This window comes from Lepus europaeus, chromosome 13 (assembly GCF_033115175.1).
Source record: "Lepus europaeus isolate LE1 chromosome 13, mLepTim1.pri, whole genome shotgun sequence".
NCBI classification, from domain to species: Eukaryota; Metazoa; Chordata; class Mammalia; order Lagomorpha; family Leporidae; genus Lepus; species Lepus europaeus.
The window spans coordinates 1,123,715-1,139,606 of record NC_084839.1 but is presented as its reverse complement, the minus strand read 5'-3'; the positions used below and the strand labels follow the sequence as shown (position 1 = coordinate 1,139,606).

The 15,892-nt window shown below is 55.9% G+C and overlaps 1 pseudogene; it reads left to right on the top strand.

The window, feature by feature from the left end:
- Nucleotides 1–15,892, top strand: part of LOC133772978 (small ribosomal subunit protein eS6-like) — an 84,533-nt pseudogene that overhangs the window by 56,129 nt on the left and 12,512 nt on the right.

Below are 15,892 nucleotides of genomic sequence, written 5' to 3'. Positions count from 1 at the left end.
CATGTGCAAGTGACAGCTCCTTCTCCCCGGCCCCATAAACGATCAAGAGTGTGTGGCCAGGCGGCAGGACAGGTGGAGGGAGGGGACCCAGAGTGCATGGGCATCCCAGGAGGGCTGTGCCCCATCTGCTGCTTCACGGGCCTGGTCCAGGTGCAGTGGCAATGAAGACAATCACACCCCAGTCCCACGTCCAAATAGCAGAGCATCTTTTGAGAGCCCTGAGCGAGACGGTTCCAGCTGCAGTCTGTGGACACCACGGTTACATTTCAGCAAGAAGGTTAGGAGTGTGTGTTTAGTCGGTGTGTGAATGTGTGCACCTTGACACAGGAAGTGTGTGTGTGTGTGTGTGTGATTTTTACCAGGAGTTGGTACATTTTCCCAGTGTGCTTTACTTTTAATGTCTGGGTTTCATGTGAAGATGGTTAGGACTTGGAATTAAGCACCATTACACCAGTTTCCAATGGTATTTTGAACAGAACACTGGATATTTTAATGTAGACATAGCAGGTGTATATATATATATATGCATATTTGGCATAACACAAACATAGTGCATGTGTGAGGGGCACTTTGGGGACCTGTGGGGAGGCAGGGGTCACAGGAACGCACTCTGTGCATTAAGGTTCATGCAATCTACAAGGAACCCTGTAGCCAAGAGCGATGTGGGGGACTTCAGGAGCCAGGGACACGGTGACCCCAGAACCTGCCGTCCTGGCCGAGGCAAGTGAACCTGGGTTGAATTCAGCAGAGGAGGTGCCAGTGAGAAGACACGGCCCCAGGGACATTGTCGGCCACCTTAGGTACTAGCCCCCACCCCGTTCTAAAATTGTTTCCCGATTCCCGTGAGCGTGTTCCCCTCTGCATCCGCCGGCTGATGGTGGGGAGCCTGTGGCGGGGGCGGAGCAGGCGCCCTCTCTGTCGTCAGCTGCGCAGGCTGCCGCGGAGCTGAGCCACACACTAAGAAGCCTTTCAGCAGCCAGCCCCGCGCCTGCCTTGTAATTAGGGCCTAATGGCTGTGTCGGCAGCAAATGAGAGAGGACGGCTTTGTTCTCCCTCCTCAGGCTGGAGTGCGGTTCCGGCTCTCGCCTGAATCCGACCCAGTGTGCACCGAGCCTTGATTGCTGGAGTGCAGGGACGGTCCCGGCAGATGGCATTTGCCGGGAAGCACGCGCCGCAGCTCCCGAGGGGACTGCCAGACTGCTAGCTGGGAAGCCCATCAAAGGCAGACTCGGGAAGTGCCTGTGTGGAGGTGCAGCCCACAGCCCCGGCAGAGCCTCTGCGCTGCACAGGGGGCTGGCGCCGCACCTGTTTGCTCTCTGTCTGCCATCGTGGTGTGGACCGCTGGCTCAGTTCAGAGAGGCCTGGACGCAGTTGGGCCTTTCAAACCATCCTGGGCCGGTGTTTGGTGCCGCAGTTAGGATGTCACTGGGACACCCCCATCCCATATTGGACGGCCTGGGTTCAGGTCCTGGCCCCACGCTCCATTCCTGCTTCCTGCTAGCGTGCATCCTGGAAGGCAGCAGGTGACAGCTCAAACAGATGAGTCCCTGTCCCCCACATGGGAGACCTGCACGGAGTTCCTGGCTCCTGGCTTTGCCCCGGCTGTTTGCAGACATTTAGGAAGTGAACCAGGGCTGGGAACATCTCTGTCTCTGTGTCTTTTTGTCCCTCTGCCTTTCAAATAAATTTAAAAAAATGTTTGTCATAAAGTTCTTGTTCTGATTCAGAAGCAAATAAAAATAAATAAGGACTTCTCTTTAGGCTCCTATTCAAATGTTGTATATATCATTTTGCTTATGAAGTGCATAGTGTGATGTGTGTATAATGTGTATATTAAGATGTGTGATTTGGGGCTGGCACTGTGGTGTAGCTGGTTAAGTTTCCACCTGCAGTGCTGGCATCCCATATGGGCACGGGTTCGAGTCCCTACTGCTCTACTTCTGATCCAGCTCCCTGCTAATGTGCCTTGGAAATCAGCAGATGGTGGCCCAAGTCCTTGAGCTTCTGCCACCCACACGGGAGACCTGGGTGAAGCTCCTGGCTCCTGGCTTCAGCCTGCCCAGTCCTGGGCATTGCAGCCATTTGAGGAGTGAACCACTGGATGGAAGACATCTCTCTCTCTCTCTGTCTCCCTCTCTCCCTCTCTCCCTCCCTCTCTCTCTGTCTCTGCCCCTGCCCCCCCTCATATCTCTGCCTTTCAAATAAATTAAATCTTTAAAAAATAAAGACCACACGATTGTCTTAAATCCCATTACACACAGTGTGGTTGAGCCCACGGTTGAATCACCAGGGTCTGCAGGCGGAGCTGCTGGGAGCCTCAGCACTCCTCTGCTCCGACTCAGAGATCACCCAGGGATGGGCCACAGAGGCCCGGGTTTGTCCACAGCCACGGGGAACAGGACCTGTGTCCAGATGCCTCAGCAGTGTCGTGGGGACCCCACGCCCTGCCCACTGCTGTTGCAGATCCTAGGAAGTTTGCTTTCACTGGGTAACAGTTGTTCGTTAAGCGCAGTGCTCTTACTGCCGTGCTGCTGTAACCCTGAGAGATGCACTCAAGCCGCCATTTCCGGAGTCTCCCTTGCTGTTCACACAGGACCCCGCCCCCTGCTGGACAGACCTGGAGCCAGACTTGTGGGCCAGCCACCTTGGACCTCTCACGTGGTCTCTCAGTGTTTTCAACCAGAGAAAGAAATCGCAGTTACGTGACAGTACCAACTGCTTGTTATTTCTTAATTTTTAAAAATCTTTATTTCTCAAAATTCTCATGCTTTTAACTGGTTTTATTACACACGTGAAAGTCAGACTGATGGTTTGCTTGAAGAGCAGAGCTAGAACTGAGGGAGGGGAGGCAGAAAGACAAGCAGATCGTCCATCCACCAAATGTCTGCAATGAAGCCAGGAGTCTGGAACCCCGTCTGGGTCTCCCACATGGGTGGCAGGGCCCACGCACTTGGGCCATCACCACTGCCTCCCCAGATGTATTAGCAGGGATCTGGTTGAGAAGCAGAACAGCCAGGGCTTGAACTGGCACTCTGCCAAAAGATGTCAGCGTCACAAACAGCCGCTCCAGCCCCTGTGCCTCTACCCCAGCCCCACATGTGGACTTGGAGCCCAGTCCCAGCGCAGTACTTGTGCAGAGTTGTCCAGCAGCGGGCGAGTGTGGCAGCGTGCGGTCTCACCTTGCAGTGACGGCTGGAGGCCCGTGTCCTCATCTTCACACTGAGAGCAGGGCGGCAGGGAGGACCTCGCACCAAGTGGAGGTGGCCGGCAGCAGCTCCTCGGCACCCGACACCAGGAGGGCCTGTGAGCACCACCCCTGCACACCCCCTGCTGCTGCTGGACGCCCTCACACCCCTGCCCGCACACCCGAGGGTGCGTCTTCCGGCCTGGGCACTGTCAGCCTCATATAGAGAGTCACCAGGGCCAGGGCCATTTGCCTTCCTCAAGTGTGGCCTGGCTGGCCTGGTTGTTCCTCTCACCTCTCTGTCTCTCTGCCAGACTTCGCTGAAGGTTGCTCCTTGTGGCTCTTTCCTGTGAGAATCACCAGGGCTGGCGATTGTTGTGGGGCTCAGCAAAGTTTCATTTTCTGTTGGATTTGCCGGGGAGTGGATAGGAGATGGAAGCAACTCAGTTCTCCGGGGCCTGTCTCCTGCGCCTCCCCCAGGAATGGTTTCTGACCAGGCTACTGCAGCTGCCCAAGCTCTCGGGTAGCAGGACGTCCATGATAGAAAGGGGGGCTGTGTCATGTAGGCGCGAAGCCCGTGGCAGCAGGTGGGCCTTGGACAGAGAGCAGGGGGAGGATCCGGAATCCGTTTACCTTGCTGGAGACACCGGTGTGAGCTCGTACTGCTACCTTGACAGCTCTCAGAATCAGAGTTCAGTGCGGTCTGTGCATTATGGATTTTTGATTCTGTGAGGTTTATGCGAAAGCTATATGAATTGTTAACAAGGGTAGGAGCCAGGACAAACTCCAGGGCCTTTGTTTACCGGAAGGAGTGGCAGGGAGCAGCAGTGGCGAGGTCCCCAGGAGTCAGTTCCCCCTGCTCATTGCTGGAGAGCCCATTTCCCTCGTGCACCTGTGAGGGCTGAGGTCGGGAGGAGCTAGAGCCTCAGGACAAGATGTGTTCACACAATGTTCACCGAAGCCTCCCAGGATCCATCGCGGTCAGTATTCGGTGTTGTGCACACGAGCCTGGCTCCCAGAGAGGATGGAGACTGTGACAGCACAGCCCTGCCTCCCTCCAGGGAGGAACGGTGCGCTGTCCTCATGTGCAAGGCTGCCAGTCGTCTGGACGGATTGGCTGCACACATGGCGATTTACTGTGCTGCCCATTTCTATTTGGAGCTATGGGAGTACAAGGAAGCGAGGCGTTGATATCAAACTCTGTGTTAAAATGCACTAGTGCCCACTCAGCCTCTCTGTTCGCTGTTGTTGTTTTTTAAAGGCCAGGCCTTTTAGAAGGAGGCACATGGGAGAACACACACGTGAGGTACTTTACATGCATGAGATGTGTGTGAGGCACAGAACGGGGAGTTGGTGCGCACCCCCATAGCAGCTGTTGACTGGTTGTGGGGGCTGTGTGCATATGGCAGGCACTGGAGCTGTGCTGTTGCCATGAGCCCTCTGACAATCCTGAGATAGATGTAATTGCTAGCTTCGTTTGCCTTTCACAGATGATAATGGCCAGGCTCGGAGAGCTGGCCCAAGTTAGCCAGAGCAGGGCCAGGGCTTGTGCAGGGCCTGAGCTACAGCTCCCTGACCTCGGGGCTGGAAACCTCCATGTCCCAGGGTTGCAGTGAAGCCACAAGTCCGCTGTCCTGGATTGAAGCCCAGAGGAGGAATCAGCAGTTTCTCCCCACAGCTGACCACGTGCGGCCCCGCGGCAGGGCGCATGCAGAGCTGAGCCTGCCCCTGGGGTGCGTGCAGCTTGGGCGGGGCCTGGGCTGTGCAGCCTGGTCCCGTGACAGGCAAGGTGGCAGGTTGCTATTCCTGGAGTCACCTATGAAGCAAGGTTTAAATCTGGCTTCCCCATCACGTATTCTCGCCGCCAGGTTAAAATTCACATATTTGAACCATGTCTTTGTATAAAGGTAGTGGGGTGACAGCTGGGGTCTTTGAGCTGCTGCGCCCTGGTTCCCTTCACAGTCGGCTGCAGCCGGGAAGGACAATCGTAACTCGGTTCCTGGCTGGATTGCAAGGAAAAGCCCCTGACCTGGCCATGACCTTACAGGGCGGTGCCAGGAGTTCCCTGTGAAGCTCTCGCTGGAGCTGTGGGAACAGAGGCCTTTCCACTGTGCAGCCGCCACAGCCAGGAACACGCAGCAAGCCTGGGGGTAGCGAGCCGCTGGGAACGCAGTGCACTTTCTGCCCTCACACGCTGCGTGCCAAGGTGCAGACCTGTGGCCCTGCCCCGTCTCCCATCCCCCTCTCTTCTGGGACCTGCTTCTTCCTGCAGCCTCTCTGTTCCCAAGCTCCCTGACATCTCTCCCCTAGCCTGCATCCCCCTAGACTCCCCGCCCTGTGTATCTCCTCCACCCACAGCAGCATGGCCCTGTCATTGCCCTGGGTGTAAACAGGGACAGTGGCCCCTGTCCTGGAGGATGAAGCAGCCTTGCCCTGGGACTACCACCCCTGCATGGCCCAGTGCTGTGGCTGGGTGTGGACAGCCTCCCCAGACTTCCCTGCAGCCTGAGCCTGGGACCCCTGGGGGCTCTGCCACAGCGTTTCTCACCTGTCACAGGATGATCTCACACCTCTGCACCTAATGGCCAAGGCTGGCGTCTGCTGAGCTGGGCTCCCCTGCTCGTGCATGGTGCTGGGCAGGGAGCTGCAGATTCCCCAGGCACCCCACCCCCACCTAGATCCAAAGGGAGATAACCCAACACGGAGCAGCTGTCTCTGCTTACCCACCAAGTGCTGGCTGAACCACATGAGTGCCCTGATACACCCTGGCCCTCCCCATTCCCGCATCCATGTCTGTGGCATCACTACCCTCCGCTTTCCTCCTCCTGGGAAGAGGCTGGGAATGGGACCGAGTGTGAGAGAAGGAGGGGGAAGGTGAAGGTGAGGGACCCGCCCATGCTCACATGTGCCTCAAGTGTGCAAAATTCACATAAAATGATGAGTGACCGTGGACACGCGCTATCCTGAAAACCAGCTTCTTTCTGAAAACAGAGCCAAGGCCGTCTCCCTAGAGCTGTGCCTGCTGCGCTCGGAGGGTCGGTGGAACCGTGAGCAGCGGCCTGTGGCGGAGGCCTGCACACAGGAACCGTGGAGCGTGGCTTGCCAGCCTGTGACTCCCATGGGAGAGAAGCAGTGTCTTGGGAGCAGCACACCCCTGAGCTTGAGCGCAGCATCTCAGGAACACAGGCGTTTCCGCACATCCGTCAAAAGTACGCAGTACCTGCGGCAGAGTACGTCTGAAATGCAGGGCGTCGGAGCGGACTGCGGGTTTTCTCAGGGACTCTGTGGCCCTGGGGTCAGCTGAGCTGAGGCATACTTAAGTCTTTTGCAGCCATGGCCCTTGGCCATCATTAATTCACATTTATTCTAAGAGGGGCCGTGGCTGCAGTTTTGATTTCCACCCAAGGGTCCCTGTAATTCTTTTAGATTTTTTATTTATTTGAGAGAGTTACAAAGAGAGAGGGACACACACATTCAGAGAGAGAGAGAGATTCAGAGAGACACATTCACAGAGGGACACACACACACACACACAACGAGAGAGAGAGAGAGAGACTTTAACTTTCTATCCCAAATGGCTGCAACAGCACCCAGGGCTGGACCAGCCTGCAGCCAGGAGTCAGGAACTCCATCTGGGTCTCCCATGTGGGTGTTAGGGCCATCTTCTGCCACTTTCCCAGGCACCAGGGAGCTGGACTGGAAGTGGGAGAGCCGGGACTTGAACACACGCTCTGATAAGGGATGCTGGCATTGCAAGCAGCTCAACCCACTGGGCCACAACACCAGCCCCTCCCTACAAATTTTGTGAAGTTCAGGAAGCAATTAACCAAACAATCTTGCCAATGAAGTTGCTATTTGGGCAACAACAGAGCGGTAAACACACTCTTGTGTGTGCACACCCACCACACAGCATCCATGTCAGCAGGTGCACACACTCCTTCATGCACACGCCACTCCCACCTGTAGCAGCACTCACCACCAAGACACCCCAAGTGATTGGTACAGGCTTGTGTTCTCTTCTCATCTTTCCTATGCAGGTTGTTGTTTTCTTCAAAAATTAGCTCACAGTTTTCCAGTAGAGTGATAAGTACTTACAGGTATGTCTGATGTGCTTAGTCTGTGGTGGTACCATGCAGAATTCTGTCTGATAATGCCTTCTGCGTTGTCAGGGGACTCACAGATGACATTGTCATTGCTATCGCTGAACTCACTCATCCGCAGATGCCCTCTCCCCCAGCCTCTGGTGACACAGGTGACTGGACACAACCCCTGTGCTCTGCCCTGGCGTCTGTGAGGACAGCAGCAGCAGCAGCAGCATAATCGAGTGCTCTGAAGAGCAGCTATGTGGCTGTGGTGGGAACATTGTCTGTGCCATGACCGTGACCACAGGGCAGGTGGCTAGAGGGTGACCACGTTCATGATCAGAGGCTAACAGCCTCTTGCTGAGAGCTGGGGCAGCCTGGGAAATTTCTGCCTAGGCAAACAGCAGGATTTGATGGGAAAGTTGAACAGTCTCTGAGATGGGCAGAGAGGAAGGGATGGTGTGGACCAAAACCAGGTCAGATGCCTAAACTCAGAGTCACTCTGAGCAGCAGTGGGACTTCAGAATTCAGGGGTAGAGCTCTCCTCTTACAAGCCTTCCTCTGCTCTCTGGTCTTCAGCCTCCTCACCTGTAAAATGGGCATCCTTCTACCTACCCCAGATTTAACTTTAACTTGAGCATATGTGTGAAGGTTTGCCATGATGGTAACACCATGGTGCACATGTGAAGTGTAACAGCAATCATGCAAATCATGTGAAATGTGAGTTGTTATACATGTGAGGCCATTTTCAGCTTTAAATTCTGAAGCACATATAAGATGTTGTCATGATGAGAACAATCATGAGTCATTTTTGAGATGTCATCATGACAACCTTGATACACATGAGGTGTCCTAACAATCATACATGTGTGAGGTGTTATCATGACAAACAACCATGATATATGTGCGGAGTGTTGTCACAGTAACCATAATATATGTGTTGGGTATTATGCAGCAGCCATGTTATACGTGTGAGATGTCATGATAACAACCATGATATATGTGTGAACTGTTATGATAGCAAACACGGTACATGTGTGAGATGCCATGATGATAACCATGGTGCACATGGGAAGTGTCACAGTGTTGTCATGGTAATGACAATCATGATACATGTGTTCTGATAATAACAGTCCTGGTACACTTGTGAGGTGTTCTGATGAAAACCATAATACATGTGTGAGGTGTTGTCATGGTAACAACCATGATCTATGTGTGAAATGTTATGACAGCAACCATGGTACATGTGTGAGATGTCACAATCATAACAATCATGGTGCACATAGAGGCATGACAAATAGAAGTGATAATTTTGGGGATTCCTCTCACAGGTTGGGAAGGCAGGAGTGGGTTGAAGGAGGAAGGGCAGGAAGGGATCTCTGCGGTGAGACCATTAGGGTCTGGACCAAGCCAGTTCTGAGGAAAGACAGGAAGCCCCTGGCTGGAATCTCTCAGGAACTCCTCTTCAGTAGCAGTGCCGGTAAGCCAGAGGCTAGGGACAGAGGAGCCCACTGAGGGCCAGATGCCATAGCTGCTGGCTAGGGGTGTGTAGTAAGGATTTCTCCCCAATACCTGAGCATCATACACCCAGGGCTACCAGACTAAACGTTGCCTGTGAGATGGAATTGCAGATCCCCAAGTGCTGTCTTTGGCTAACACTAGCCCCTGTACTTGACCTGTCCCTTGAAAGGCTACTGTCCCTGTGCTCTGGAGACTAAAGCTTGACATCATCAATAGAGTTAACTGCAACTACTTCTTACATTCCTCTTTCTACACACACAGAGAAGAGGAGGGTGGAGAAAGCACACCGGAAACCTCGCCCTGGGCTTCCTTCTGTGATGTTCCTGGCACGTCTGGTTACACGCCCATCAAGACGGCTTCAGCTCCCCACAGCCACATGTCCCCACCCCCTACTACATGTTCATTCTTGGGACTGTGCCTCAGGTGACACTTTCTACTTGAGTGTCCACAGGCCTGCAGCTTCCCAAACTTCCCTTACTGGGAGTAGAGCCAGAGGTCCATGCACACAGCCCCCATGCACTGCCCAGGCTGGGAGGGAGCATGGGCAGAGGTGGCACTGTGCTGTGACACAAGACTGATCGCTGTTTCAAGTGCCTCCATTTCTACTTGCCATTCTTAAACTAGAAGAACTTTTTTAATGAGCTAGAATGATCCAATTGGACCTAAATACAATTTTTCGTGTGTAACCCGTAAGCAGATCCCAAGACACACGTAAACTACAATGTGAAGCAGTGGATGGGTGTCAGAGGTGGAGACGGAAGTTCAAATTTCTTAAATTTGTGACTTTGGAAGTATAAATTTTTAATCTAAATCTTTATTGGTCTTTACACTAATTCATACATACCTTTAAAAATAGTTACACATCTAAAAATTAACTTATTTTTCAGTTTGTTACATAAGTGTTACATGGATTTCTCCTGACATTGTTTGAAACTAGAAAATTTTAAGGTAAATAATGAAAGCCCTTCTTAATTGTCCGTCTTACTTCTTTATCCAAAAATAATCCAAGAGCTGTGGGGCTGGTGTCCTCCTAAGCATTGCAGTGTGGAGTCAGGCACGGACACGTGACGCTGCGAGAGGGACTCCCAGGTCCTCCCTGTGTGCTGCATAGATGGGGCTTCTCTGTGCACGGCTCTGCACAGCTCTACCCCCACTTTGCTGTCTGCTCCTGATGACCTTGCTTTGTCAACACACACGGACCAATACCAGATCCTTACTGATCAGTGTGATCAGTCTCCACCACGGACGATACTTGATTGTACATAATAGTGCACTGGGAAGTCTCGCACATCCATCTGCACACACGTGTGAGGCAGACAGCAGGGACTATGACAAAAACTGGAATTACTGGGTGAGTCGATTCCCAGTGAAGTCCTCATCCACACTGCCAGGTTCCTGACAAGGGAGCTGCATTCACTGTGCACGAAAGCACCAGAGGCCTGTCTGCCACTCGGTCACCACACCCAGGGCACTGAGAACCACACCAGCCCCAGACCACAGAGGAGAGTTCCTTCCCAGGGTCAGTGCAGTGGTGGCATCAGAGGCAGGCCCAAGCTTTTGGCCCCTCCGGGCACAGTGTAGAGGACTCAGGCTTTGTCTTCACCTTTGGGCAGCTCTCACTGCAGCCCACATTCATGGCTATTCGTCCACATTGCTGATTAACAGGCTGGAATCTGCTTACAAATAAATTTATCTTCTGAATGTTGGTAAACTGTGAGAAACACAGAAACTGGTCCATTCAAGCATGGGAAGTAGGCGTTAACCTCTTAATTGTAGATACATCCCAGCACCCCAAGTACCCAGTCACCGCAGATATGTAATTGGTGGACCTCAAAACCCACACAGGAGAGGTGTGAAGCATGTAAAATGAAAAGGGTGATTTTAACTTTCAACCATTCCCCTGCTTTCCTGTTCTCCTTAGGATGACCTCTTGGAGTTGTTTTATTACACATTTCTCCTCCTCATTTATACTGTCACGTTTCTGAAAGTGACCACTCTCTCCGTCCTCTGAGAAGAGGACGTGGCAGGTTCCGCATGGCGTCGGCACCGGAAGCGGAGTCACCGCTCGCGAGCACATGGCGAGGCGAAGAGTGTGCAGGGGTGGCTTCCTTGGCGCCCACGCGAACGCAGCGCTTCCTGCGCTCAGGAGGGAGCTCGGACAGGGTAGCAGAGAGCACGCGGTGTGCTCCTGCCGGCCAGTCCCGCGCAGCCGGCCCCTGCACCCAGGCAGCAGGAAGGGGCGAGCAGAGGCGCAGGTGCCGGCCACAGGCCAGGGCGCAGGCGGCCGGGGCTGCTGGGCGCTGCCGGGATCCCCGTCGGACCGCGCAGCCCACGGAGCTCGCGCGGGGCCGTCTTCCGGTCCGGACAGCGTCGCAGCAAGTCCTCCGTGCGGAGTCCCGGGCTCGACCCCCGGGTCTCTGGGCGCTGTTCACGGAGACGGGCGGCCCCGCTCTGGGCACAGGGCCCCCAGGCTCTACTGCCCAGCCCTCTCCGTCCGAGCAGCGCCAGCACCGCCACGTCTGACATCCTGCGCGAGACTGCGGGGAGGAGACCGACGAGGGAGCAGCCCCTCGCCCGGAAGCCGCACCGCCTTTGCCCTGAGAGGTCGGGAAGCCAGAGGCAGCGGTGAACGGGTGCGAGGCCCGCCCGCCGGGAAGGCGCTCAGAGCCCCGGGGCCTAGGCGCAGGCCGGCGTCCTTCTGCCACGGGCGGCCGGCGCTCCCAGCGGCCCAGGGCCCGGGAAAGGGCCGCTTCGGGGCTCAGGCGGGGACGCAGGCGGCTCCCCAGCCATGGCCGCCCACACAGCGACGAGAAGAACAACTGTTCAGTCCCCGCCGTTATTCAGAATCGGCAACACCCGGCTCACACGCCGCCCGCCTGACCACAACCGCAGACAGCGCGGCCGCGGGCCAGAGGCGAAACAGGACACTGCGAGCGAGCGGCGCGCGCGTCGTCTTCAGAGTCCGCGCGGAACGGCGGCAGCGACCGGAGGAAGAATTCGCGCACGCGGTCCCGTGAGGCCTCGCGAGGCTTCGTCTGTGCACGCGGGCCCTCCGCGGTCTCGTGACGTCTCGCGAGGACTCACCTGCGCACGTGGGTGCTCCTCGGTATCGCGAGGACTCAGGCGCCGGACTCCAGCACGGGGGCTGTGCGCGAGGAGACGTCGCTGCCCTCCGAGTCTGGGGGTCCGCGGGGGCGCGCTGACGGGAGTGGGGCGTCAGCCTTGGCCGCCTGGCACGTGTGGACGGGAGCGCGGGCGTGGTGCGCTGTGGGCGTCCACGTTACCCCGTGCTGAGAGCTGGGTGCACCTGAGATGCTGTGACGTCGCTGCGGACCGAGGGTTTAGACGCCGCCCGGAACAGCTCCCGTGGAAGCGCCCGCCCTGCGCTTTGCTGTGAAGGCTCCGCGGCCGTGCAGGAGCCGCTGGGTTTCGCCGGCTGTGCCACAGGCAATCCTGGGCGCTTCCGGGGCTGCCTGGCCAAGCGCCGAGCTGGTGAGGAGGGGGCTTTGGTGTTGCTCTTAATTGAGAAGAACGTGGGTTTAGGTCCCCCGCGCAGACCCGTGAGGCAGCCGCGCCAGGCCGCGGCCTCCGCCGGGAACCCACGGGCGTCTCTGCGCCCGCGCCCTGGGCCTCCGCCTCCCGGAATCCCGCCGCGGGCGAGGCAGGCTCGGTCCGGAGGGGATGTAGGGCGGCCGCGGCGCGCCCAGGGTCTCCTGGCTGCCGCACTTCACTGCCCAGCCTCTAAGGAGGCCTCCGGAGGGCGGCCTGCGGCAGAACAGCTCCACAAGGCACCGGGCTCTTCCCGGCGCGTGCTCAGTGCACTTCGGAACACGGACACCGCCCCGTGGAGTCAGCTCTTACCACTGAGGCCGTCCTGCAGCAAAGCTCGACGCCAACCTGAATTCTACGTTTCCATGAAGGAAGATGATTTCTGTTGTTGTTCTGCAAAATAAAATTGAGCTGACGGTTGAAAGTGCCCTTGTCCTTAGGTTATATTTTATGAATGAAATCACGTGACTTCAGAGAAATAAACAACTAAAATATTTCTTACTTCCTGAGTTGTTCCTGCATCCCATCAAAGCGTTGAAGAAAGCAACATTTTAATAACCCGGCTGGTCAGTGCCCAGTATAAACATTACGTGTGCCTGGTTGTGCCTTCAAACCTGGACGCACATGGAAGGTCACTAAACGTCGTAAGCTTCACGTTAGGTGATCACAGCAGTTTCTTCTCGGCGAGGAGGTTTCCCGCCCAGGTTCTGAGTAAAACGGGGCATATCTTCCTGTGCAGCACCTGTCTTTGAACATGGCATTGTCGGCGCCGCCGCGATGCCGGGGGAGCCTGTCATGCATGTCTTCTGTCCTTACTCTCTTGCAGAAAATGAACTCCAAGGAGAGCTGCTGAGCTCCCGGATTCCTGGTGGACGGAGGGAGCGGCCGCCGGTCGAGGCAGCAGCAGCGGGTCCGGGGAGCAGCCCGGAGGCGGCGGATGAGCTCAGGTACACCTGCCTCCAGGACACCTGGGGATTGGACCCAGTGGCTCTCCCTTGCTGTGTGCTTGCTGCCCTGAGTAACTGCTGTCGTGGTAGCTCCTGGTGCTTCCTGGCCCCGGGAGGCCGCAAGTTCTCCAGACGGATGGTTCCTGCTGAAAGCAGCCATTTGCAGTGAGATTGGGCGATGTGGTTATTGCTCTGGCTACTAACTTTATGTGGGGTGTGTGCACCCACGGGTGGTTGTGGGGAGCCGTTGGAATGTCAGTGGTGGGGCGGTGGCCCCAGGGCCCTCAAGGGAGGCACCTCCCTGTGGTCATCACACTCTTGCACCAGAGGCAATGTGTTGGCGGTTTAAGAATTCTGGTTTCGAGGGCGGGGCTGAGCGAGCACTGGCACCCACCACGTGGTTGCTGTCTAGAGCTGGAGGCTGACTGGACTGTGATGCCGCTGAAACCCAAGATCTTGTGAAGGCTCAGCTTCTGAGCATGGGCAGAGAGCGGCTCCAGGAGCCCAGTGTCCCCGTTGCATGTCCACGTGCAGGAGCGCCCTATGCACACCTCCCCCTGCTGGCGAGAAGGAGGCCATTCTAGAGGGACTGCAGTGTCCTGGATTCTCTGTGAGGGAACCACATGTGTTAAGGTTCACCGTGCGATGGCAGCTTTTTTCTTTGCTGACTTTCCCATTTGCCTGTCTCATGGTAAAACTGCTCACCATGCCAAGGGAAGTAGGGGCTGGGATTGCCACCCACGTGCTGTGGCCTTGTGGGTGCCACATTCCTAAGGAGCTCTGTGAACGACTGTTATAGGTCACGGTTGTTCTCATCGTTTTCTCATGTACACCCAGTAACTTTCCCTGAAGAAACACACCGTACTCGTTGGCCAGGATCATGTTCAGTCCTACATCTCCCTGGGGGTCAAAGAAGAGCCTGTGTACGCTGTGTGTTGGTTCACACTTGGCTCTAAAGTCTGCTCAGGTTTTAGAGAGGCGGGTGCTTTGCATGGTCTTACCTCACGGAGTTTTCAGCATATGGGTGTCCACTGACATTTCACGTGGCTCTAGTTTCTAAAATGGCTGTGTTGAATCGGCGTTTCCAGCATCCAAGTATGCGTCCACATTAGGTCAAGATGATCAGTGTGGGTAAATAAGAAGCATCTAACGTGAGCTCACTGCTGACTGAACTGACCAGTGGCACAGCCCATGGTTGCTCTCAGTCTTGGCTGTGCGCAGGTTTCTCAGCTGACGTTCTGGCAGACCAGGTTGCTCTTGTTCAAGGAGGAGGAGGATCTGAAGGTTCTAGCAGGACCCCCTCTCTGCCGGTGTGAAGCTCTTGACCAGTCGTGCACCCCCACCCTGTCAGGGCCACTGTGGCAGGGGCTGGGTGTGAGAGGATCGCCAGGGCTCCAGTCAGCACAGCGAGATGCAGGGCAGGCCCACACCTGCACGGCCGTTGCCTTCCATCTTCCCGCCACCAGGTGAGCTCCCCACTGGGGCTTTGGCAGCCGGAAGTGAAAATCCACACCAGGCGGCCACACAGAGGGCAGAGGCTCCAGTTTCCACCCTGGACTCTGGAACTCTCCATGCCTTCTCCCATGCTTTGAAGGTTGGCACTTGACCCTTAGAGGGTAACCAGTGTGTGTCTGGCAGGAGTACGTGACCCACAGGCGATGGAGTCAGAGGGTAACCAGTGTGTGTCTGGCGGGAGTACGTGACCCACAGGCGATGGAGTCAGAGGGTAACCAGTGTGTGTCTGGCGGGAGTACGTGACCCACAGGCGATGGAGTCAGAGGGTAACCAGTGTGTGTCTGGCGGGAGTACGTGACCCACAGGCAATGGAGTCAGAGGGTAACCAGTGTGTGTCTGGCGGGAGTACGTGACCCACAGGCGATGGAGTCAGAGGGTAACCAGTGTGTGTCTGGCGGGAGTACGTGACCCACAGGCGATGGAGTCATGCTGTGACCCAGGTCACGTGGGAGTGCGCCGCTGTCTCAGCAGGGACACGGTGCCATGGCCCTGACGACCGGAGACAGAGTGCAGGCAGCCCACGGCCATCTGGAGATCCGCGCTGTTGAAGCAGTAAGGGCAGGCATTGTCCCCACTGCCGCCATTGTTGTGTGGAGCGAACCCCAGACAACGGTGAGAACGTGGTGTGTGCCGATGACGCTTCATTCACACGATCAGCGAGAGCATCGGTGCGGGCCTGAGTAAAGACCTGTGTTCAGACTCCGTCTCCATGTCATTTCTGGAAGGGGTCGTATAACTCACTGTACTTTCAAAGTTAGCACTTTCAACCACGCAGGAGAGCCAAAGTGATTCTCCCCAGACACGGTGCTCGGCACACAGCGTTCTGTTGAGCTTTGGCTCTATCGGCTAAGACAGAAGCTGCAGACAGCCTTCCAGAGTAGAGGAGATCTCCAGGCCCTTCTCCCCGGAGCCACCTCAGCCTCCACCGCCCCTTGCTTGCTCAGCCTCTGTGGCTGCGTGAGGCCAGCCTCCTGTACCTTCACTCAACAGTCCCGCAGATTGGAGGGCACCTGTTTTCTTGAGGGTATCTGGTTTTCCTCTTATGGGAACAAGTAAAGGGAGGGATATTACTGAATTAAAATGAAATAATTGTT